General features: G+C 39.6%; 1 long non-coding RNA gene across 1 annotated transcript; it reads left to right on the forward strand.

Moving 5' to 3' along the window:
* The first annotated feature begins 2,559 nt into the window (after nt 1-2,559).
* LOC111929177 (uncharacterized) lies at nt 2,560-10,278 on the forward strand. The gene is made up of 3 exons (XR_002864555.2): nt 2,560-3,097; nt 5,581-5,699; nt 8,008-10,278. It is a non-coding gene; the product is annotated as an uncharacterized LOC111929177 (long non-coding RNA).
* The last annotated feature ends 14,488 nt before the right edge of the window (nt 10,279-24,766 follow it).

Raw genomic sequence — 24,766 nt, forward strand, 5'->3', positions numbered from 1 at the left:
GCTCCATCTTTCTTGCAGGATCCCTTCAGGCACTGGAAGGCCACAATTAAGTCACAATTAAGTCACCTCAGAACCTTCTCTTCTCCAGGCTGAACAATCCCAGCTCTCTCAGCCTTTCCTCACAGGAGAGGTGCCCCAACCCTCTCATCAACTTTGTGGCCTCCTCACCAGGTTTCCCCTTCTGACAATGCCCCTCTCTTCTTAGGGAAGGAAAATTCTGAACGTTTTATTGTGGCGAAATGAAGCTGAGAACTGAACAGTAGAAAAACCCCCACATATGTGAAAGGAATTTCACAGCTCACTGCACTTTTATTGCAGTAACACAGAAGTTCCATATTTTTTAAGTCTCAACTTTGCCTGTTCCCTTAATGTGGGCAATAAACTTATTTATTCCTGAGATATTCATACCGGAGCAAATGAAGAATTTGTCTGCTGGGAGTGAAATAAACATTGACATCTGCTCTGCCTGGTAGAAATTCTACCAGGAACCCAGGAATAGACCAAAAGTGGGAACAATAAAGGCAGGTGTGTAACCTTTCTTTGCAAGGGAAGCCAGAGATTGTAACATGTTTGGTTTTGGGCCTCTCACAACAAGAAGAGGAGGAGATTGAGGAGCTGGGGTGTGTCCAGAGAAGGGAATGGAGCTGGGGAAGGGTGTGGAGCACCAGGAGCAGCTGAGGGAGCTGGAAAAGGGCTCAGCCTGGAGAACTTAATTTCAGGAGGCTCCTTTCTGCCCCTCTGACCTATTGAGGTCCCTCTGAAGGGCCACACAATCCCCTGAGGTCTCGGCCACTCCTCAGTTTTGTACCAACAGAATTGAGAGCTGTGAGGAGCGCCCAAGGCCAGAGTGATGCTGCTCTGGTGTGGGCATGGATGGAGATCTGCAGAGTCCCTGGCAGCCATCAGCAGCCCTGGCAGCATCTGCTGAGAACAGAACCAGCTCAGACACCCACCTTGACTGCAGCAGGGCCCAGCCTGGGCCACAGAACCCCTCTGGATGGCAAATTAAGCCCTGCTGACCTCTGTCTTGCAAAGGCAAAGCTGACTTTTAACCCTCATAGTTTTTCCCTAGCTCTAGCACAATATTCAAATGCTTGCAGCTGATCACAGAGAAAGTTTAAGTGCTGCCTGACGTACAGAGTCATTGCAGATTGTCACTTCCATGAAGTAAAAAATATTTCACCTAAACCTTAGATAGAAAGTGTAAATTTACTTGTTTTTTAAAGTTCTGGTACAACAATTAACAGCTGAGATTCACACCCAACAAATTCCACTTAGTGTGTACCTGCAGTGTTTAAAATGGCAAATCAATTGTATTCTTCCCTAAAAGCAAAACAAAAAAATATTTCTCACTGGAAAAATGCACTGAGTGAAGGCTGTACAACCAAACTCTGAAGCTGATGAAACTTCCATTCTCAGTTTTCATAAAACTGGAGAAAGAAAGTACACCTTGATTATATTTTAGGTCCTTTATTGTGATTTACAGGCTTCCCAAATATATTTCTAAAGGAGATAGAGTCTATGAAATTTAGTTTAATATGGAATTTAGTCCTGTGGATGCAGTCTTGAATCTCTTTCTCCCCTTGACCCTAGCTCTGATCCCTGGAGTGTTTATGGCCACAGGAAGGACAGCAGTGACCGAGCAACACCAGCTTTTGTCAGCCTGGTGCTCTCCACTGGCGACCTGCAGCCACCAGAAGGTGCAAGGAAAATAATCACTCATAATCAATAATTAAATCAATTATTAATCAATTAAACAATTAATCAATAATCGTGGTTTGGGAAAAAAAAAAAGAATCTCAAAATTCATGTGAATGAAGATTTGGGACACAGGGGACGATGTTGTTGCCAGCCTTTTTTATTAAAAAAAAGCAATATTTTTAAAATTCTCGGTTTTAGTGGCAGAATATTAAGGGATAAAAATGTGGAATTCTTTTAATTAATATTCTAACCTTAGGACCCTCACTTTACCTTTACTTATTTGTCAGTAATTTAACTGCAGACTCATAATTGTGAGTTCTGGAATCCTGGAACAGCCCAACATTAGGACTGAAGTTCCAGGAGTCAAAACTTGTGCTGGATCATCCTGAGCCTCCTGAGAGTTCTTCATCCTCTCTTGGAAGCACTGCAAAATGGGTGCAAAAACGCATCAATATTGAAGCACTGAGAGATCTCCTGCTGTTTTATGGTGTAAATCCAGATGGTGACATTCTTAAAAAGGTTGGAATAGAGCACTGCTGCATCTTAGGAGGAAATTGTTCCCTGTGAGAATGGTGAGACCCTGGCACAGGGTGCCCAGAGAAGCTGTGGCTGTCCCTGGATCCCTGGAAGTGTCCAAGGCCAGGTTGGATGGGGCTTGGAGCAACCTGGGATAGTGGAAGTGTCCCTGCCCATGGCTGGGAGTTGGAACAAAAGAGTCTTTAAGGTCTCTTCCAATCCAAAACATTCTGTGCTTCTATGACCTTCACAGACAAGGGAAAAGGGATGGAAACCAGATCTCTTGTGATGATACAGAAGGTGGTTTGTGATAAAAAAAATACTGAGAGTTTTAAGAAGAGCATCCTCAACAGTTTTCTCGCACTGGTGAGCACTGGAAACCCTCCCTGTGCATTATTCACCAACAACTGTGGTGGTGTGGGGGGAAAATTTTAGAAGGCCTTTCAGACAGTGCAGACAAGTTTGTTATGCCTGAAAACATCCCTTGGTGTTAGAGCAGACAGCTATTGTGTCAGCAGCTGCTCAGTGATCACCCTTTCAGTAAAACTGTGAGGACTTCCCAGAAGCCTCAGCAGTAACCTCACATTTCCCCCTCTTGAAGAAATTGTGGCCATGACCTGCAGTGTGATAAATTTCACCAGGATCTGCGAGGCTGAGGAGGATTTAAATAAACATGTGCACCATGGGAATGTGCGTTTGGCACGCTGCCTGCGATGTTTTGGTCAGGGCAAAGAGGGTCAGAGCATTATTCTCCACACAGAATGGTGTGTGTGTTCTCCACATGGTGTTCTCCAGGAGCACGGCAAAAAAGGCAGACGAGGACTTCTCAGGGGCCTCTGGGGTAATCTTTGCTCAAAGCTGCGCAACAAAGACCTGCCAGGTACGTGAGATATTTTAAAAGTTCTTTGAGCAGAAACCCAGAGAGAACGTGAAGAGATGGAGGATCCAAAAATCCCCTTTGCCCCTGACAGTGCTGGTGTCACAGCAGCCTGTACAGGGCAGCAAGGTCAGGCAGATGTTTGGGGCAGCCCACAGCTGGATGGGCAGTGCTGAGGGATGGGTGCTTGAGTTAGAAGTCACCAGATGCAGAAGGAGAGGGAGGCATCAAAACGAGCACAGAAAGAGAAATACACACACACCCTCAGCTCAGGATTTGCAGGAATTTGTCAAGTTTTTTTAGGGCAAGTATTTTATACATAAAGGAAAGATTGCTTGTATAAATCCAGCCTGTTTCTCCTGTGGCTGAGCAGCAGATGAAGAGAAATTGGATGTGATCTCTTAATGAATCTCAGGTCTAGGGAAATTGTCTAGCAAATGGATTGCTGTGTAATCCCAAATGGTGACAGACTCTTTCTCCAAACCATCGGATTGCCCACACTCTATCCCAGTTCTTCTAAGAACAAGTGGCCAGCTGAATTTTCTTTTGGGAGATGTGCTGACAGGCAAACAAAGAAGGGCTCTCCCCACCATGGAGAGGCAACAATTAGGAAGATCCCAGAGCAAAGGTGGCCAGTTTTGCTTGCAATCCCATCAATAATGGGATTATTGATTGATCCCAGATTTGCCTGAAGGGTTCAAAGTGTTTTGGAAATGAAAGAGGTGCTTCTTGCAGTTCAACAAGGCGATAATCCAAGGGTCACACACCATTCTGTGTGCTCAGATGAATTAGTGACCACTTAAAGCCTTGGTAAGAGATAACCTTACTCCAACCTCTGCATTCAATTCCTAAAAATGTTTCAAGCCAATATGAGCAACAGGAAGAGGAGCAAAATAACACAGCCTGGAATATAAATGTTTGTTTAAGCAGAAGATGGGTCAGCTCCTCCCAGCTCGTGGAAGAATGAACACACACTCCTGAAGGGCTTGGGAACAGGGGCTGAACTCCACACAAAACAGGATTTTGCAGTCCCATTACTGACCCACTTGTCTTTAACTCTGGGGACTCAGCTCAGCAGTGCCCAGGAGCCTGAAGCTGAATTTCCCTCTACACACCCGAGCACCAAATCAGCAAATTCATATTTTTTCCTCCAATACCCACATAAATTTGATTAGAGAATATTTTCAGATCCTGTGTTTTGCATTGTACAGGCTCAGGCTCCTCCAACACACATCAATATTTGATCTCATTTAAGGGTCAGTACAATCCCAAGTTCATCACCTGGAGCCGGTAAGAAGGAAACCTGCTTTTCCTTTTCCCTAACTCTCACTTGTGTTGAGGAAAACCAAGATTTCATCTCACACAGGTTACCAACAAAATTACTTACAGATCTTCTGATACGTTTATCTTTTTCAGTCAGGGTGGAATCTGAATTTTTCATTTAAATTTTAGGATGATGAACACTTTAATTATAACCACCAGTGTGTTTAGTGCTGCTCAACTGAGCCTCGAAGGAAAAAAAATGAAAATTAAAAATCTACATTTCTCAAAATTCTGCTCACTTTTTTTCCCCAGTCTGATGCTTAAGGGGATTTTCTCAGAATTTAGACTGTGCAATGCAAATGCAAATTCACATCAGAGTCTCAAACCACTGGGAGGTGTTTCTTGAAGAGAAGTTTAGCTGTGTAGTCCAGGGCCATTTCTGTTTCCAAGAAGCAAACCAGGACTACCTGAACAGCTTTCCTTAGCCCTGGAGAAGGAAATGCTCCAAAGCATTTTTAAAATTCAGGTTATCAAAATGCATCTGTCTGATTTCCCTTTGCTGCCACCTGAGAGGTGCTCAAGGTGTTCAAGGAAGGAACACAGGTACCAAAGGGGTTGATGGAGGGACCTGCAGTGGGTCAGGTGGATGAAAAAAAACAAATTTTTGATTTAAAACTACTTGAAGTTCAGTATTTTCACTTATGCTCATAAGGGAAATTTATTTTGCACCTTTTCTTTCACCTTACCAAGAAGAGATGAGATAAGGTGCAGCAGGTTTTGCCTTCACAGCTTAGAGAGATCATTTCTAAATTAGGATGTGGTGATTTCTCTACTACAGCAGCTACACTAGAACATTATAACCAACAGAAAAGGGAAAAAAAATATTATTAAATTTTTAATAAAATTAGTCAGGAAAGAGCTAAGGTTTCAAAAGTCAGGACACCTGTTTTTTTCTGTTTTATCTCCCAAAACCTTTATGTAAAAACCTAAAGTAATGTAAAAACCTGGGAGTCCCTAAAGAATTTAACACCAGCTGGAAATACCCTATGCAAGTTTTGTCCCCTCTCATACTCTGCACGTAATCAGAGGTGTTGGTTTTGTCATAAATATATTTCTCATTAAAATTAAAAAAAAAAAAAATTAGGAACAAATACCTAGTTCTGAAAAAAACTGAAAAGCCAGCATTGCTTAACATTAAAAAGATTGATTTTTTTTTTTTCCAGGAATGATATTTCAGTTCTATAAAAGCCTTAAATGAAGCTACTGCTTTTCTACTTCCCCCAGACACTCCTTTTCACAGGCAGCTGAAAGGTCCTCCACAAGAAAACCCAAATATCTGCAGGTATCCTCTCTCTACCTGGATAATGACCTGACTTAATTGCCAATTAGTGGAGCTCCTCCAGCGAGTCTTTATTTTATAAACGAGTCCTCCTGAGTCAATAGCCCTTCTGTAATGTATTTAAGCTTTTTGTATGTATTAGGAGAGGCTGTATTGAAGTGAAAGTAAGGAAAAAAGAGCAGTTGAGGGTTGGTTCATTCTTTATTTTCATATTTTAATATTGGCCAGTGCTAAGCAATTTTCATTCAAGAGAATTTTTTATTATTTTAATAAAGGAACAGATACTTTTAGGTAGAGTTTTAATAATACAGCTGGGCTCTTTTAGTGTTTCTAAAGTTGGGTGCAAGGGAGAAGGAAATCAACTTATGTTAAATAAAAAAAATAAATAATTTCTTGGCTGATAAATTTCTTCTGAGGTCATCAAGGTGAGGCCCAATAATTGGTGCAGTGTAAAAGTCAACTCATAATTTTCAGTCCTTTCCAAGGTGTTTAGAGAACAATTCTTGCTCAAGCACAGCAAGGAGAAATAAAAGCAGCAAAGTTGTTGAAATATTTTAAATTCTAGGCTGCCACGAGGATTTCCAACTCATTGAGGCACAATTTTCTTCAAAAGAGAAATTTCTTTCACTTTTCTATTGCATACACTTAAACACACTTCATTTGCATGGTATTATTTTCCAGCCTGTTACAAATAATGTTTAAAGTATTATTAAATATCAACATAATAAGGTATTTTCTGTTCATGGTTTGGGCCTGAAATTCCTTATCAAATAATGGTAGAGAAAGTTGTTTGATTATTAATAGTTTTTCTCATGTGGTCACTTAAGAAAAATAATTTTTGAGAATTGTTGAATTGTTTATTCCATCTTACTGTGCACTTTTTTCAGACCTGGAGTTCAGGTGTTGTGAGAAATTAGATTACATGCTCATGATGTAACTTGTTGGCTACAAGTCCCTGAAATAATTTCAAATACTTGAAATACTTGAAATAATTTCAAGTAAATTATTCAAGATAATTTCAAGAAATTATTGAAATAATTTCAAACCAGAATTATTTAATCTGACCAGACAACTGAGGAAAACCAGATGCTTCTGATTTGGTAATTTAGTTTTAATACAGAGCCCCTGGGCTGCAGCTTCCTCTGCAAAATTTTCACATCCCAGGTACAGAAGAACAAGGAGAGGAGGAAAAAAAAATCCTTTCCAAGTTTTCACAGACTTTAAAAATTATGTTCAAGGTATTCAATTCCAGGACATAAATATTCAATGCAGTTCAAACCATGGTTCCACATTTGCTGGGTGTTTTTTCATCAAGCTGGGACTGGAGATAATTGAAGAATTCGACATCACTAAAAAGAAAAACCAAATCCCAGCAGGTTTGCTCATTCCTAGAAATCAGTCCCTTGAAACTACAAGCAAATGCTACATTGTTGGAAAAATGTTTTGCTATTTACTGTTGTATTCCCCTGGTTTATACTTGCATGATATAATTAGTATAATAAGGCATACTGTACGTTGCAAAGCTGCTTTCTTTTTCTCTCACACTCCAACTGTTTCCTTTTTATTTATTTTTAACTATTAAATGACTTCTATTCTAAAGGTGCTGATGTGCAAGGCTTTGTGGAATTTTCAGTCCTTGTTTCCAAAACATAAATAATCTCTAAAGTTTGATGCTCTGCTGTAGTGAGCACGCTGTGAATGTAAAAAAATTCAGAAAATAAAATACAGGGGTGGAGATCTGACCAAAGGAAATCCATGGAGCAGGATGGAGTCAGGTCCCACCTTTCAGCTGGAGTTTAGCTACAAACTTGTAGTAAAAGATGTAATGAAGATCTGGCTAACGTCAGGCTGTATTAAAAAAAAAAAAAACACCAAACCTTTATATAAAGGAATCAGTAAGGTCTCTGTAATTTTTTTATCCAGGTTACTTTTATCGACCCAGTGAGTTCCATTTGGCTTAACATAGAATATCCAGCTCTGGTGTTCAGATGTCCACAGTTTATTATTAAAAAAAATTCACCAAGTTTCATCCTAAATATCTTTGTAATTTCACATTTCTCTTCCCTGTCAGAACCCCTTTTTCATGTAATATTACTGCAAGGGCTGAGGTTCAAAGCAAAATATCAAACCATGGGCCACGCAGTAAAATTGTGCATGGTGACAATGATGGCTTGAGGTTTGCTAATGAAAATTGTCCCTCAGGAGAATTTCAGCACAGCCATAAAACTCCAGGAGCAACATCTTTTCTTCTGTGGCATTTGGTGCTGTTTGCTCACTGTCCAGCTCTTCCAATTCTGTATTTATGTTCTAGGAGCTCACAAAGAACAATCTTCCCTGATGCTTCATCTTGTATGCATTTGAAGAACTCAAGATTTGCTGTGATGGAACTTCTCGAAGAGAAATCACAACTGGACTTCTGAGTTGCTTCTTGCTCTGAAGTGGTTCTTGTTCTTTCCTGTAGATTTACCCAAACCCTTCAGTTGCAGAGGTTAAAAATATTAAATGGAAGTGGAAACCCCTGCCAATCCCAACAATTTGGTTCTTAAGGGAAACACTATTTCCAATTTGGGTTCAAGCTTTTATAAGTTCAGTTTGGGCTTTAACGCAACTCTGATCACTTTGTAACCGAATCTTTTACCAAAACTATTTGGGATACTCAAGTGCTGACATTTTTAAATAGTTTCTTTATAATGACCATCTTGTTTGTCATTAATTACCTCAATTGCTGTTTCTGGCCATTCACCTTCAAGCCTTTCCAAGCATTAAACTCCTCCATCTATTGATTAATGTTATTAATTATCCCATAACCTTGTAGATGGGTGTAATTTCATCAGAGTAATGTGAATCACCAGAGAGAGCTGCAGGGCTGGATTCCACATCACCAGAGTGTAATTACATCACTTATTCTCCTTCCTGGTGCGTGGCTTGCTCAAACAGAGGTGCCAAGGCCTGACCTGGCACCCAGGGTCTGGTTTGGGTGGCAGAATGGTTGGCTGAGTGAAATTTGCACAGCAAAATAAATTTATCTGAGGCCAGAAATGGTGATTGGAATACCCAAAGTTTGAGCATCAGGGCGTCAGGAAGCAAATCTGGATTCTGACATTACATTTGCTATCATGAATGTACACACTTAAAAAATTAAAAGTGTGTACATCTGTTAATCTGTTAATCTGATCAGTTAATCTGATTTTAATTTAAATTACTTAACTGGACAATAGAAATATGGCACAAGTAGAGAAGACAAAACACTGGGACCCTTGGGTAGCTAATGAGAGAAAATGAGCTTGGAAAGGACTTTCACCCCATGAAAGGTGATTTTTCTGAAATAAAAAGGAGCCCCATGCACCTGAGTTTTTAAATTCATTTTCATTTTGAATACCCGAAAAAAGTTTTTGCTGGTGATTTTTTCTATGAGTATGATCAGAGGGAGAATATAAATAGATGAAATTATTATAATTTTCTTCCCCTATGAGAATCCTGGAGTAATGAAGTGTGTTGCAAAAGAAGATACTGCATCAAGAGGCAGACAGGGGAGTGTGTCACAGCAAACTGATGCTGAACTTGGCCAGGATAGTTTCACACAGTGGTAATAGCACAAAGAAAAAGCAAAAAATTAAATTACATTTTAATTCTCCCATTATGCTCATCTGCTCACAGGGAACCATAACGAATTTTGTGCAAGGATACCCCTGAAATCCACTTTAATGGGATAATTGTGAGCTGCACTTTAATTATTATACAGAGATGCAAATTTAGGCTTATTTCTTTGAAATAACAATAATTTTCTGAGGTAAAAGAGCAATTATTGCTGTAATTATAATTATAGCTCACCAATATTTAATATTTATTTTCATGTATCCTCAGTACCACATTTCAGCAGTAATAGGTAAACCATAACTGGTGTACCTGTTTCAAGGATCAGCACTTCCATTAATAGCATTGATAAACTGGAGAACTTTATGGACATTTCTTTTTGAGATTTTAGATACAGCAAAATGAAGAGTAAGCAGCTTTTTCCTTTAGCTTCTCAAAACTGAATGTATTTTCATCATAACTCCTTGTATTCATCCCTTTTGTAAACAATCCTACAATCTTTCAATCTCTTTTTATGAAATTTTCATTCCAGCACCCCCGTCATTTTCATAACCAATTTCTGAACCCTGTGTGATTCTGTAATATACTTCAGGAAGTCCTTTTGTATTTTTTATGAGAGGTAGAATAACAGCTCCTTTCTCTGTTCTAATCTGCCTTCCAGCCTCAAACTATTTTCAGTCTTCTCCACCTGCTCCTGACGTTTTATTCCTGTTTTGTCCTGCACATCCTCTCCTGTATTTCTGAGCAGGAGATAGGATTTGCGTCAGCTATTGCTGATATCCCAGACTTTGACATCTCCATCTGAGCTGCTGTTAGAGCCAGGGCAGGGTGTATAGGTTTGTCTTTTGGAATCTCATTCTTAAAATGAAAAATGCCTTGTGTGTGTTATCAGGGAAGGGGGATGAGGAATAGGAGCTGCTGGTGTTTAACTAGTGGCAGGCAGCAGAAAACCATTTGATATATCCAATAAAGCCTGATTGAATACTTACATTTGGAAGATTTCTTATATTTTATTTCAAGTATTGCCCCCCAGAGCTGAAGTTAAAAACCCTTAAGGGACCATCTCTCCCCTCCTCCAGGACATGGTTACCTCTATTTGCACCACAGATGAGTTTGTTATTAAAATCTTCTGATGATAAACACACAACTTTTCCCTTCATCTTCACTCTGAAGTTTTTACCTGTTGTTTGACGAAATCTTCCATTCTCCATTTTTGTTTTATATTACTCAAGAGCTACAAAAAGATTCTGTCTTCACCGTGATCTTCCAAAAAATTAAAGATAAATTTGTGTTGCTTCTTGTGTCATCTCTACATTAACGTATTGCAGAGAGAAAAGAGCCTTGACATCCTCCTTATAAAATATAATTCAGTGGCTTATTTTTCTCCCAGATATGGTAATGTGGGAAGCAACTGTAAAAAACCCAGGACCCAAATTTTTTCAGGTCCATGGGTTTTGGATCTACCTGTATTAAAAAAATACCCCGACTCTGTCTCTGTATTGGAGATGATTGGTCCTGAATTGTCAGAAGGGTTAAATCCACTTTGGCTCAATGGAATCAAACGAAAAGAAAAATAAGTCTGTTCATGTATTCAAGGCAGGGAGTAAGAAAAGCACTACAATTACAGTATCAGAAAATAACTTTGAAGAGAAAGGGGCACTCCTTCACTAATGTATTAAAGTATTTAGATATGTGTCTATACATATCCTTCATAAAAGCCATTTGCCTTTAAAATAGACATTCACCAATTATCCTTAAACACATTTTTCTGATATTATTCTGCATCCCTTCAAGTACTTTTATTTGTTACAATGAGGTGCTGCAGCACTTAATGGGAACTCAGGTGAAGACTCCAGGTGCTACAGTAAATAAATGTAAAGGCAGCCAGCAAAGGCTGAGTCTAAAGAATAAACTTCCCGTGGAAACAGGGTTAATTTAATCCAAGGTCATAAGGAATGGTTGCATCCTGTAAAGATTAACTTTTCTTCTGAAAAAGTCTTTTTAAGGTTGGAATAATGGTTGTTATTTCACTGGTCATGTATCAGCTCAGGTTCTTCAAGCTGTGTTCTCCTGTGATTCTATTCACAGCAATTTAAAAAAGATCCAAAAGTGTGTCAGTCAGAACTTCCAAGCAGCTTACCCTGGGATTTCAGCATGGGGCAGCTGCAGAAAACAAAGTAGTTTAGAATGGTGCTAGTGCTGTGAATCAAAACATTTGTATGTAACAGAGGGGGGAAAAAGTGAAGAAGTGGAAAGTTTTATGATCCAGCAAATGATGTGAGTTTTTCAGCTTCTTAATTGGTGCTGGAAAACAAAATGGACCAGTTCTGCTGGTGTCAGCATGAGTCTGAGTTCAGTGGGAGACATTGATTTTATGTCAACTTTGGGTTTTGGTCACTTGATGCTTTGTATCTTAGTGAAAAAGCCTGACCCAGAATGACTCTTCCAACAGGAAAATGTTAAAAGCAGCGAGTAGCTGATAAATTAATTATCTGTGATAATCTCACAGACTTTGACTAACTGCTTGCACAGAAGAGATGAAACTACCCAGGGAAACAGTACAGAGCCTTTACTGAATGATCTGACAACAAAAACCAGATACAGGGGATCATTTCATTGAGACACTTTTTAGAATTATTTTTGTGACTCAAGGAAGAACTAATTGCTGATGAATTTGTATCCCGAGTTGTCTTCTGCTTTGTCAGGGCATTGACAGCACAGGAGTTTGTTCTGACAGCTGTTCTGGCTGTGCTTTGCATCTTAATCAGGCAGTTTACAAAGAGTTATAACAGCATTTGCCACATCGCCTCCTTTGCAAACATTAATTAATTAAACAATTTGGGAACAACAGAATTTGCAAAGTCTACAGAGCAAACGTGGTGGGGGGTGAAGAGATGAACAGCAAACAGACAAACTCTCCAGGAGTGCCTGGAGCTGCTCTTGGCCTGCCCAAATCTCAGTTCAGCTGTCCTGGGTGTGTCTCATGTCCTCATTTTGAGGTGTTTTATGGGGATGTGAGGAGTCACCTTCCTGCTTGTGGTGTGTGTGTGACATAGATTATCCAGACCGAACTTTTCAACAATAACCCTGCTAGCTTGGCCTTGTTAGACAGACAATTGCCTGATAAATCAAGGGTCTGTGCTGATAAACTGCAGATTTTGTCAAATCAGATCTGTTGGGACCCACCTTTTATGCATCTGTAGTTAAGTTAATGAGCTTTAACTCACTGTTTTGGTATATTGTGCAATAAATTGTCAAAGTAATGCCTACATTATACCTATTCTTGTAAAGAAGCTCAAATGGTGCCTCTAAATCTCAGTAGGCAAACACATTGTAAAGCAAGTTTTGGATGTGGAAATTTATTTATTTATTTATTTTCTATTTGTAGCTGCTTCTGTTTGGAGATTGAGCTATAATGGATCTCCAATTTCATCTTTAGGAGGCCTGTTCTAAGTTCTTTTTTTTGTTTTAATGAGTAAAATACGGTCACTGAACAACCGTTGTTGGAGGGGAATTTTTGGTGTCAAAAGAGACGAGAGAAGCTGTGGCTGCACCTGGATCCCTGGAAGTGTCCAAGGCCAGGTTGGATGGAGCTTGGAGAAATCTGGGATAGTGAAAGGTGTCCCTATCCATGGCAGAGGGGTGGAATGATGTCTCTTTAAGGTCCCTTCAACCCCAAGTCCTTTTAGGATTCTGTGATTTTATTTTGGATCTGTGCTTTTATTTTGTGTAAGAGCTGAAATTGTGGACTGCAGTTTGGGAATAGGCTTGAAAAGGGAGTTTGGCTTTATGAAACTTTTTATCTTCATGATTAAATGCCTAAAAGATACCAGGGGAGGAAAAGAAGAGTTTGAGATCCCTCCATACCAGGTGATATCTGAAGATAGCCCATAACTCCTTGCCAGGGTCAGTGGTGTTAAGAGCATTGATTTAGAAGGGGTGTCACTTTTTTCTCTGATCCAATCAAATTTATAAACCATATTTTAGCTCTTTTAAAACTCCACCACCTTTCCTCAGTGATGGCTTCCCACCCATTTTTCCACTTGGATTGTAAGGTGGGAATTTTTAAGATCATTTCTATGCTCTCCCTTTCCCAGGCAGACACTGTTATCCTGTCATTGAGTGGAAAAAATTATTCAAATACATTTTACTCTTTCTTTATCTGAATGCTCTAAATAGTGGCATGGCTAATTCATCTTCACACCTCCCAAAATCACCTAAACTTCTCTCTGTGGTCACAATCACACTTCAACATTCACATTTCATAATTTGCGAGTTTGATAAGACAGAGCCGACATCCAGCAAACAAATTTCTTCCTTCCTCCACGTCCAGGTTCTTGGAAATAAGAAAAAAATTCAGTCCTAGGAACAAAGCTTTCTTCTTGTTTGTCTTTCCAGTGTCAGAGAGGTGTAGTTCTGATGAACACTCATTATCATTTCCTTGCTTTTAGAAGCTCATCATCTTCCGTGAATTCCAGGTAGTGCTCGGTGCAATCAACAGCTGAGCAGGGGAGGGGTGAATTGTTCCTCACATATTGAAAAAGATTTTTAAAATAAGAGTTTTCAGTGTTAATCCTACTACTTTTTTTATCTTGTTCTTGGTACATTTCCTGACTTGTGGCTGAGTTTCATCATTTTCCTCCGTTCACTTAAAGCTGTGCTTGCTGTCCAGAGGGTTTGAGCTTGGCATGGATCCACATGGATTTGGGAGAATATTGATCATTTTACTAGTTCTCTTAATTTAATGCATTCAGGCTGGTTTGTCTACTTTGTGATCTTCCCTAAAGACAACCCATCATTTCTTACTGCTGACCCTTCCAATTTTTATCAGGGAACCTTTTCACATCCCTTTTTAAACTTTACTCTCATGGAATTCGCTTGTTCCTTCCTAAAATATTAGTTACTAATGACCTTTTGATCCACATCTTTCTTTTCTCCTCCCCTGTTCCAGTAATATTTCAAAGTTAAATATGCCATGCAAGATGATGTGGCAGCAAAGAAATGACTCATCTCTTAGAACAGGGAATTATTTTTTTCTAGTCTGTAGCGGGAATTTCCTTGAATTAAAAGAAAAGGTCAGGATTCAGCGAACAACAGGCAATGACAATGGAGTGAATAATCAATCTTGGGCACAGCAGAAGTGCGTGTGACTGGGATTTAAAGAGGGGGAAGAAGTTTGAAGAGGTATTATTTTTTTTGACAAATAATGCAGTAGAAATAAGTGACTAAGAACTAACACCCTGGGCATGCTGTTAGTTTTACATATCGCTCTTTTGTTCACACACACATTCTGTCCTGGCTTTCAAAAGCTTTTTAGTCTCACTAACTTCATCCTCCTTTAATCTAATCTTTGTTTTTCTTGTCTCTCCATGGCAGAGAGTTTGCTCTACAGGTATTTTCCTGCTGAGGATCTTTGACTTTTGTGAATAACAGAAATAAATACTCGGAGTAAATGATATGTACAACATATGTATATGTGATTTTGAGGAGGGGCCTGGCTGGAGATTACTGAAAATATTAAATGGGTGCAAAAATATCTGTATCAAAACCACATCATCCCTCTCTGTACTCAGTTCCAGAAAAAAACCCAGCTCTGAATCAAACCAAGCACAGTGGAACAGGCGAGAACAGGAGAAAAAGAAAATCCTTTGGATGAAATCCTGGTGCTGCTGCTGCAGCAAAAAAAAACAAAACCCAAATGATGGAGGCCCCTGAAGCTTTTCATTCTCACCCTAAAAGGCAACAAAATTATCCAGAGATTTAGTGTCAGGCTCCTCTCTGTACAGACTTGTTTGCAAACACTGGGAATTAGCAAGAAGAGATTACTGAAGACCATCAAGGACCCAACCAAAGTCCTAACTTGCTTTGGCACACATACAGAGTGACATAAAGACACAGATCAGCCTGTTCTGCCCAGCCAGAAAAGCTCTGGCTGGGATGGATCAGCTGGAGGAGTGGGTGCCAACAGTGGGAAATCTGTGGTGATGTAGGAGATGAAAATTTCCTTCTCAGGCTCCGTGATGATCCATAAAAAAAAGGTATCTAGGAAAGGTGTAAAAGTCCAAAGCATCCTGTTGAAAGGATCACAAAGGGAATCCTGAAAATAAATAAGAAAATACACATTTGGGCTTCTGGAAAAGCAGCAGAGCAATGATTCATTCTTTGGTTGGGTTTAAATGCCTCCATCCCTATTTGACTCACATAGCTTCAAATGATGCTGTAGACTTTTGGCTTTGGCTCCCTTGCAGAGATCAGAATTGCTGAAACCTTGAGGTTTTTATAGAATTCACAGCTGATGTTACTGTGAAACTGGGAGCACTGGCACAGCTCTCCAGGGCAGTGCTGGAGTCCCCATCCCTGGAGGGGATGTGTGGATGTGGCACTTGGGGACATTATTCAGTGCTGGCCTTGGCAGTGCTGGGAGAATGGTTTGGATTGATGATCTTAAATGGCTTTTCTACTGATTCTGTGACTTCAGACAGTGATTTTGCTACACTGGGACATCAGGAGTGAGATAGGTAAAATAAAATCCTACAGGAACTCTTCTTGTGCTTTCACTTTGGTATTCAGGTGGCAAAGTCTGAGTGGTGGAAATAAGGGCTCCCTCGTACACTATCAACCACTTAAGAAAATTATGCCCCCTTGCCAAAAGCCCTTTGGGTCATTTTTGGCAAAGATGTTGCAATCATTTAGATTGTGACTGTACCTTTTTTATTTGTTATACCTTAGTGCCTTTGCAGGAGGGCAAAGTCAGGCCTCTTTTGAATGGCATTTCCAGTAATATTCACATTTCTGCAAGTGATGTCACTCCCAAGAGCCCCTCAATGGACATAACATGCAGATTAGAGATATTAAATGAAAAATGTGGAAACAGAATACCCAGCTTGTCCATTCTCCCAAGTACAAGTGGGAAACCTTGGCCTTTGACCATGTCAGGCTTCATGTGTATTCAGTAAGATGAAGTTTTGATTCTCTTGAGTTGACAGAAATGGTCTAGAACAGCTTTCAAGGCTGAGTAAAGAACATTTGCATTTTGCAGTGCCCATCTCAATGTGTGCCTTCAATCATTTTTTTTTTTTTTAGTAATTTATACTGAACCCCTTCTGAGTCCAAGTTTTCTCCAGAGATACATGAACTCTATGAAAGTGGGCAAATCTTGCCCCTTTCTGTTAATAAGAGAACTCCATCAAATAAAGAGAATTTCCAAAAATGGTATTCAAGCTTTAGGCAGAAAGACTCAACATCCTTTTGGAGTTAGAAGGAATCTGTGTCAATTAAAATATGTCAATATAAGGGTACTGAGTTGAATCCAGTTGTTAGGCTCCAAAGAGCCACACAACACTCTAAGACAGGTTTATCTCCTGAGAAAGTTCTTCAGTGGCACAAAAGAAATGGGGAAAGACTTGCTGTGGTAACAAGACTTTTAAAAGGTCTCGTGTAAGATTAGAATTGTACAAGAATTTTCAGCTTTCCAATGGATAAACAAATGTAGGGAGGCCTGGTAAGCAATGAGGAAGAGGAGCAGACAAAACAATTTCAAATAAATGGCCAAGGGTTTATTAACAGCATCCTACGAGGCCTCGACATCATGGGTGCAGTTTGGCAAGGGGGAAATAAATCCCCGTTTGAAAAAGACTTCTCTGCATATTGGATCATGAAATCTGTAAAAAGAAGGAAAAAGAAAAGGAAAATGTCTTTCCTTGTTCCTCATGTCATTCAAGAACTTGTGGCAACCTCAGATGACAGGCACTCAGTGCCTGTCTGTCCTGTGCCTGTCAGGATTTTGTAGGGTGTAACAGATAATTTTATCTCTTTAAGGATCTAACCAGAGGGTTGGAGAACCTATAATGTGTCTTGCTTCCAAAGCAATAAAATAAATGAGTGAAGGGCTTTTTAAATGCAGATCTAAAATAATGGAGTGAACCTTTTAAATCAGGTCTGGCCCAAGCACAAACTAATTTGGCATATGGATAATCTCCAGCAAACTCTTACTGGGGCAGAGAATTCCCCTTCCCATCTGCAGTGCTTTTAAAACACCTTCAGAGCCATCACAGAAATGGCAACTTGCAACCTGAGGGTTTCACTAATAAATCAAAATAGCAAGACTCAAAGAGGAAGAATTTGAATACCTAATTTCAGGTAAAATGACAAGGTTAAATGCCTTGCTGGCATTTAGATACTCTGCTGAGTGCATTTGAAATGCAGATATATTGCTGGGAGTTTGAGAAGGCAGCGATCCTAGGACAAAATTTATAGCCTGTCATGGTAGAAATTATCTAAAGAAAAATGGAGCATCTCTGGGAATCTCAAGAAAATATAAGAAAAAAAATCAAGAGCCAACAAAACAGTAAAAAAATTGAAGATGTGTGATGAGAGAGATTTTAAAGTAAAATTTCAGATTTCATTTAAATACAAATGAAGGATTTCTGAAGACAGTTTGGGTGGCTTGTAAAACATAAAGAAGTTACAAACACAGAGACAGTCCAGGAAGTGTGTTATTCCCTGAGAAGGCAAAAAAAATGGCATTATGGTGTGCAGAGTAAGAAAGACACCAGAGCAGTAGAAATATGAGCATTTTTCAGAACAACACTGGTCAATTACAGAAAAAAGTGGGGAAAAGAACATATTAAAAGTTCTGGATAAGTGGAAAAAAAATCCCCCCTGGACCTTTTGACAAGGTCACACTTACAGTACTTATATTCAATTTCTTGCCCACCTGGACCTTCAGGCCCTGTTTTGGAGAGCAACTCTCAGTATATAACAGAGATATTCCTCTTTTTAAGTACAAAAGTTTATGTTCAACTGCAGAGCCCACACTGGAAAAGTGGAATGAACCCCCAGAGCTCCCAAGATCTTCTGAAGAAATCTGGTTATGCCATAAAACATTTCTGAAAGGCAAAAGAATAATGGCAAAATGCATTCTAATAATTACATTTATGCAGTTTGATCTGCATAAATAAATATGCTGTGGCTCCCTGTTCCCTTCTCCAGAGCCTCTGGCAAAATGTAACAACAAAACTCTTCTCTGGCAAGAGGAACTCGTGTTTCTTCATAACAGACTCCTCTGTGCCTCTTGAATTTCAAAATCAGAGGAAGTGTTATTGAAAAAGGAACTCCAAGCAACTCAAAACTCAAGGTCATTGTGACTGACAGGCTTCTGGAGAGCCACTGGCACTAAAGGATTTGACAGCCTTGTAAACGCTTGCATCGACGATGGTTTTCTTTCTAAATTAGAAAATTGCTGGTAGGAACCCAACAGGGTCAGGAGATATTGCATTTTCAAAGTTTAGATGCTTCTCACTTCTCATCAGGTTATCTTTGACATCGTGATTTGGTGCAGAACGTCCTCTTTGCTCCAGCTGAATCCCAATCAGGTGTCTCAGCTCCTGCTCCTCAACATCCACCCCACCTCCTCCAGCAGCTGTGGCTCTCTGCTGACCCCATAAATCAGACAACAGCATGGGAACAGTCTCCACGAGCCATTTCCAAATCCAGAAGCCCTCATTTGCAGCCAGCAGCTGAGCATTCTTTGGTAGGAAAAAAAAAAATCAAAATAAAAAAATAAGGACTTGCAAAGTCCCTCCTGAAATGGTGGTGATTTCGTGCTTGGTGCAGGGGCTGAGCTGGAGAGAGCAAATGTGAGGAGTTCCCTCCTGAGCATTCAGGGGCAGAACTGGACCACAAGATGCTGCAAATGGCTGGAAAAGTGCAGGGGTCAGGAGCAGCTCCAGCAGCAGGTCCAGAGGCAAGTTCCATGTGGGAAACTATCAATATTCTTAGGTAGTTCTGAATAATGAGGAGAAAACAGATTGTTGTGGAGATTTTTCCCGTGTCATCCCAAACATGATTTAGCTTATGAATTTCCCGTCCATTTTCTGTTTTCTGAATTATTTTCTCTTTCTTTACAAACCTCACCTTCAACAGAGATTTTGCCACTAGGAGTTTGCAGAGATATGAAGTAAAAGTGTGTTGGTTCTGCCCTGAGTACACTTCAAATGACTCTTAGATTTTGACATGCCTTGTCAAAATTCCCGCTCTTTCAGTCAAGCAGCAAAATTTGCCTGTACAGAACATGGATATCTGAGCAAAGGTTTCATTACAGAAGAATCTTCCCCAAAAAACCCCATTGAATGCTTGGCTTTCTTTCCTGTCACCTTTCTTAAATTTAAGATTTCTTATGTAAATAAAAAACATAATGTAAAAGCTGCACTAAACAGAGCAAGGTCAAGCATTTACAAGTATTTTTTGGGTTTTTGAAGCACCAGTGAGTTGTGTGTTGATGATACACTCAAACTGATCACGTGTGGGATGTCCTAAAAAATCCTCTTAGAGAAAGAAAAAGCCTGGGCTCATGTTGGACCTGGAGCAAGGAAGGAGGATGTTTCAAGAGCTGAAAGTGCTGAATGAATGGTTTGACTGACATTGAATATTTCATTCCATTTCAAACAGGTCAGTCTCAGGGAAAATAAAAAAAAACAACCCAAAACAACATTGTTTGTGGAGGTGTTAATGTGTCTGACATTTTAATAGCAGAAATAGCTATGGCCCCTTTTCATCTCAGACATCTGAGCTCTTCCCACATCAAGTACTAAAAGGAAAGTACCCAGGTTTTCAAAAGCCACAAGGTCTGTGCTGATCATAGTGACATTTTGCCTTCAACAACATGACAGAGTGTGTGCTCCTCTCAAAGGAAATGCTAAATGGAGAGCTGGGATGAGTGCTAAAAATCCAAAACTGCATTCCTGGAAAAGCTGGCTCTAGAATAACAGAGACCTCGGATGTTTTCAGCTCGACGGATTCGTGCTTTTGCTCAGCTGTGACAGCATCACACCACCAGGTACAGGCAGGACAGGGACATCGGTGTCTGTGATTCACTGTTCCCTTGTCTCTGTTTTCCCAGGAACACATCAGGTTTCAAGGAACATCCAGTGGTCTCCTAGGCCTGCTGTCTCCTCTGAGACAGGAAGAAGAAGAAGAAGAAGGGATAAATCCACTCCCAATGTGTTGGACAGTGCCTCGTCTATCAACCCCCTGAAACTCCTCTCAATCCCCTCTTTTCTAGACTAAAAAAAATCAGTTTTTCTAAACTTTCCTTTCCAAGTTATGCTCTTAAACCTCTTCTTATTTTCAGTAATGCTCTCAGAAAACTCACTCAAGTATGACCAGAATTGTAATTGCAGTGCCCAAACCTAAAGGCAGAATTCCAGCTGAGGACACTGCTGTACAAATAGAGAAAAACAGTGACCTTATACTAATATAGTCCAGACTGGAATTCAGATTTTTCCACGAGGATCCATGCTGGTTCTACTTTGTCTGTGTTCAGTCCCAAAATGTGGGGAGAGGACCCCTCTAAATGTCCTTTTTATTTGCAGAATTCCCCTTGATTCATTCTTAAACCACTCAGTATTTTCTTCAACTGAATAATTGCACAAGGATTCCAGAACTTCTGTCAAAGTTACCAATTCCAATTCTAAAATTCCAATTCTGTTTTCCAAAGTATTTTGAGGTTTTTCTCCTGGCCCATCAGGTAGAAATGTTATCAGATCCTCCATAGTCAAATCACCAATGAAAATATTAGGGCAGAACAGATTCCATAGGTCTTCCACCTGAAGCATCCTCCCAGTTATAGATAACCAAAAGCATGTCCTTTTTTTCTACTCTAAGTATTTAGGGAACAATTTTCTGAATTATGAGTAAAATATAAGTAATTTTCCCTAATTCTTGTGGAGAACGTCATACCAGAGCATTATGAAACTTTTAAGAACTGTTTCCCCTTTTTCCTCTCCATTCATGTTGCCTAAATTATCAGTCAGAGAGGAAAATTAAGCTGCTTTAACAGAATTTCCTCTTGACAGTTCCCCAGTGACCATATTTTTATCACCTCTCTATGACGTGCTTGTGAAATGTTTAATAATTTAATTCCACCATTTCCAGAAACGGAAGCTTAGGGAGTTTGAGAGAGGTATTTCTGATTCTCTTTTTAAAGCCCAGCCTTGCCATTCTCTTGAATCCCTTCCCCTCTCACCAGCCAGGAGTTTTTAAGAATGGTTTTTACTGATTCTTTAAGAATCTGTACAAAATGGTGTCTTAAAGGCAGGGATGAGAAAAGACTCTGAAATCCCAGTGTGTCCAAACCCAGAGATGAGATAAGCTTTTGGAGATTGGTTTCTATGTAAGTCTTATTTCTCATGGAGGCAAAATTAGGCTGTTAGTGTCAGGAAAGGTATAAATCTCAGAAGCAGCTGCAGAAATGACTCAGGTTTCTGAAGATACGTGTGAGATGTTTCAGATGAAATTAAAGAGTGTAAGGAAGGTATAAATAATAATACAGCAGCGTGATTCTATCTTAGTTATCTCAGAGCACTTCTGGAAGAATTGAAAGGCAGCTGGTGAGAAATGTTATTCTTTTCTCAAGGGAAAAATGTCCTAAAAATGATTAATCACCTCACATGACCTTTTGAAAGTAAGTTTTGTGAACTGGGGAGCTGGAAATTTTTCTGCACTGAATGTCTGATGGGTTTTCTTTGACATTATTAATACAGTGGCTGGTTTAACATACACTGTTATAAATAGACAAGTACCCTGCACTCCCCATAGACACCTTCTGGAGCATGTGACACACCAGAGTTGCACCTCCTTATTAGAATTCATCCTTTAGATTGGAATAAATGAAGCTTCAATTAAATGAAGCCACAAAATTTCATCTTTATCTTATTTCTTCATCCATTTGCCTGCCCAAGGTGAGTGACAGTCTGTGGGTGCTGGCTGTTGCTCTGCTTTGGAGTCATGTTTCACTGAAATTAATATTTTCTGTATGATTTCCTTTTTTCTTGGACAAGCTCTACAACACACCATTAAAACCCATGGAGGAATAAAGCCTGAATAAATGAAATTTTAACCAGAAAGACGGTTCACATATTGCTGATGTCCTCTACATCCATATCTGGTGATGGAAGTGTGCAGCGATGGATTATAAAAGATTTTTATAATTAAATTATAAATTTTCCAACTATGAATAACAAGGCTAAATAATACTATATAGCAAACATATTTTGGAACCTTTTCTATTTAACTTTTGCTTGATTTAAAACACCCTGTTAGATTTGAAAGGTTCATTTAGTCAGTAACCCTCCACACCACCACTAGAGTCTTCAACCTAAAATCTCAAGCACTTGAATTGAAATTAAAGCCTTTTCCAAAACTGAGGGGTTACTTGTTTTCCAGCCCATGTATTTATTTTATATAGAAGTGTGCTATTAAATTTAATGGTGCAATAAAACCCCTATTAAAGCATTTAATGCACAAATGCAGTTAGCACGGTATTCTTTTTAGGAGAATTATGAATCAACATGTCAAGAAACACAGATAAATCTAGGAATTCTTTTCTTATAGCCTGCAGCCATGTGCTTTTTTCCTCTTAATTATAAATAACACCAAAGTGTGTGTTTGAGACCCACCAAAGATGTTTGAAAGGCCTCTATAGCCCTGAGCAAGGAAAAGATCACATAGTCAAGAACTGAATATTCTAGGACTGATACACTTGGAATATTTTTATGCCCTATGATCTATACCTTCTTAAAAATCCCAGAAAAAACCAACAAAGGGGAAAAACCCCAAAATACACAAACCAGAAAGAGAAGGAAAGAAAAAACTCGGTGCTTAGATCCTAAATATTCTTTTTTTGATTTTTCCCACAAGTGAGAGATTAAGTGTACAAAAAGCATTTCCTGAAGTGAGTTGTCATTTCTCTCCATTTTCCACAAAACCAGACAGGCATTGTTGAGAAGGGAATACTTGTAAGTATTGTTTCTCCTCCTATGACAGGAGAAAAGTTTGTCAAGAACCAATACTGGAATATTCATCCTAGTCCATTTTTAAGTCAGAAAATTAAGATTTGGCAAAGAATTTTCCTTTGGATTAGGGTCCACCCCCTCAATGTCAGATAGTGAAAAATGTGCTTTTGCTAAAAATTTCCATTTCTCTAACCAAAATTTTCAAGCTCTAAAATTAATACTAAACCCATTTATTTCAGGTCCATAAGACTGACACTGATATATTTCAGTTTGAAATGACCAGCTGATTTTTGTTGCAAGGTAGCTGAAGATTTGTCAACAATCTTATGGAGATTGTTGCCTCTCAGGAGCTGTTTTCCAGGATAACTTTATTATTCTCCTTTAAAATGAGCTTTAAAATGTATTTTCTCCTGCAATGAGGAAGATATCATTTTTTCTGCCTGCTGCAAATCCAACTCCAGTAATTTGAACAGAAAGTGTTGAGCAATGATTGGAGAAAACCTTGATGGGTTGTGACAGATTGCACATGTAAGGACTTCAAGAGGATTTAAAGAGGATTTCAAGAATAAACTCCCTTGCTGAAAATATTCAAACACAGAGAACTGGGCTTATTGTGCAAAAATGAGTGTTGGTTGTGGGTTTTAGCTCTTGCAAAGCCACCTAAAAATGACTCCTGGCCTTAACTTGTCCCTCCTGACTGGTTCATGTTCCCCACAGCAGACACCAAACCTCTGCCCTGAACTGAACTGTGCCCTTCCAGACTCAAAAGCAAACTGGGATGGACTCTCCTCATTCACCTTCTTAAAGCTTTGAGTGCATTTGTGCACATTAGCAAAGATGCTTTTCAAGAAGTGTTAAAAACAGATAAGGGAAAAATAGGGAAATGATCAATCCTGAGGACTTTAGGGTTTTGTTTCCTTTGAAAATCTTGACCTAAATCCCAAAAGTTTTGCCAAAAAAATACACAAAAAAGATCTCTACTAGTACAAGAGTTATGGCCCCCCAGTGAAAGAGCTGTTGTCCTTTACATGTGGGTGGAATATAAAGTTTTAATAAACTCTACCATTCTGAGTCATTCTAATCCTATTATCTCTCAATCCTCTCGCTGTTCTCTGTGCATATACATCTGCAGAGCTTGGGCTGGATTTTTCCTCTGCTCGAGTCACCTCTGCTCCTTTCCCACTGGGCAGAGCAATGAACTCAAATCAGGAGCTCTGCCCTCCCCGATGCCAGCTGGAAAGGTGACCTGGAGGCCACCACATCTCCTCCCAGTTCTGCCTTTATTTTGGGTAAAGAGTGGTGCCTGGAGAAGGTAAAAGAAGAAATTCTTCCCTGTGAGGGTGGGCAGGCCCTGGCACAGGGTGCCCAGAGAAGCTGTGGCTGCCCCTGGATCCCTGGAAGTGTCCAAGGCCAGGCTGGATGGGGCTTGGAGCAACCTGGGATGGTGGAAGGTGTTTCTGCCATGGCAGGGGTGGCACCGGCTGGGCTTTAATGTCCCCTCCAACCCAAACTATTCTGTGGATATACAACATCATCTGCAAATGAGGTGATCTCATTCTGTTTTATTCTTGCTGGGTTTTTTTGCTGTTGTTGGTTTGGGTTTTTTCGCAGCGATCTGCTTCCTTGGCAAAAAGCCAGAAACAGCAGAAATAGAAAGATTCACATATTCACAGTTGCATGCTG

Source organism: Cyanistes caeruleus, chromosome 5 (assembly GCF_971803275.1).
Source record: "Cyanistes caeruleus chromosome 5, bCyaCae1.hap1.1, whole genome shotgun sequence".
NCBI lineage: Eukaryota > Metazoa > Chordata > Aves > Passeriformes > Paridae > Cyanistes > Cyanistes caeruleus.